The sequence below is a fragment of the Oryzias melastigma genome, unplaced genomic scaffold, assembly GCF_002922805.2.
Source record: "Oryzias melastigma strain HK-1 unplaced genomic scaffold, ASM292280v2 sc00362, whole genome shotgun sequence".
Classification (NCBI taxonomy): Eukaryota; Metazoa; Chordata; class Actinopteri; order Beloniformes; family Adrianichthyidae; genus Oryzias; species Oryzias melastigma.
Genome location: NW_023416960.1, coordinates 39,644 through 41,249, shown reverse-complemented (window position 1 = coordinate 41,249; position 1,606 = coordinate 39,644).

The window sequence follows — 1,606 nt, the reverse complement described above, 5'->3', positions numbered from 1 at the left end:
CTTCTTCAGTTTGTTAGCTGGTCTACAGACTGCAGAGCTCTGATGGTTCTGCTGTCAGTACTGACTGTGAAAAGGGTTCTTCTGAACACAGGTCCACTGTCAGAAATGACTTCCTGACTTCAGCTGACTCCAACATGAAGCTTCAGCATCTGACTGACTCTAATCTAGTGGACGTCTGCCAAAGCAGCTGGAAATTTGGTTCTGGACTGACTGTGTCACCTAAATGACTACAAAACAATGCATTGTGGGAAAGAGTGCCCTGACAGTTCTTGTTCAGAAACAGCTGGTGCTCAGTGAAGGAAATCTGTGCATTTTTTAAGTCTTTCTTCAAATACTGATAAGAAATAAACTAGATTTCCATTTTCTATTTCTATAAATGGTTCTGGTCTTTGAAATCAACATGACTCTAATTACTTTATCATTAGAATTTTTTTTACTAGAAGGTTTAATCATTGTAATGTTTCTAGAGGTAATTAATTTAGTTTCAATGCTAAATATTAGACATTTGTATTTATGCAACAAAGGGAACTTATAAGAACAGACGTCACTGATCATCTGTGGTTATTTGTTTTATCTGCTGGAGTTCTAGCAGATTTCTGTGGGTCAAAAATGTACTGCAACTATTTGTCAATTTAAATCTGCAGTTCTGTGATTGATTCATGTTTTCTTTCAAAGAACGCAGAGAACGTGAACTTATCCTTGAAATCTACACCTGGATGGACTTAGGTTCTCCTTTTTCGTCTGGTGTGAAAAACCCAGGATAACATTTGTAACCAAGCAGATTGTTGTTGTTTTAAACATATGCAGCTGTACTCTGATTTTTCTTATTCACTGACATATTTCTGACACTTTCTTCTGAAACAGAGAAAAACAGAGAGGACCTGGAAAAATAGTTGAATGAAATCTGACCTGAGAGTCTCCAGTTTACAGTGTGGACTCTCCAGTCCAGCAGACAGCAGCTTCACTCCTGAATCCTGCAGCTTGTTGAAACTCAGATCCAGATCTCTGAGTCTGGAGGACTGAGAGCTGAGAACTGAAGACAGAGCTGCACAGCTTCTCTCTGACAGATTACAGCGACTCAGTCTGAAGAAAACAAAGACAGACAGCAGTTATTGAAACTTTTGTTTTTTCAGTCAAATTAATTTGTTCATTAAAGGTGATTTTCATGAGAGTTCTCACAGAGCTTTGTTGGAGGCTTTGATCACTGGCAGCAGCCTCAGAAGAGCCTCCTCTGAATCAGAGTATTTCTTCAGGTCAAACTCTTCCAGATCTTCTTCTGATGACAGTAAGATGAAGACCAGAGCAGACCACTGAGCAGGAGACAGTTTATCTGTGGAGAGACGTCCTGAACTCAGGAACTGTTGGATCTCCTCCACTAGAGAACCATCATTCAGTTCATTCAGACAGTGGAACAGGTTGATGCTTTTCTCTGCAGACAGATCCTTACTGATCTTCTTCTTGATGAACTGGACTGTTTCCTGATTGGTCTGTGAACTACTTCCTGTCTGAGTCATTAGACCTTGTAGGAGACTCTGATTGGTCTGCAGTGAAAGACCCAGGAGGAAGCGGAGGAACAAGTCCAGGTGTCCGTTTGGACTCTGTAAGG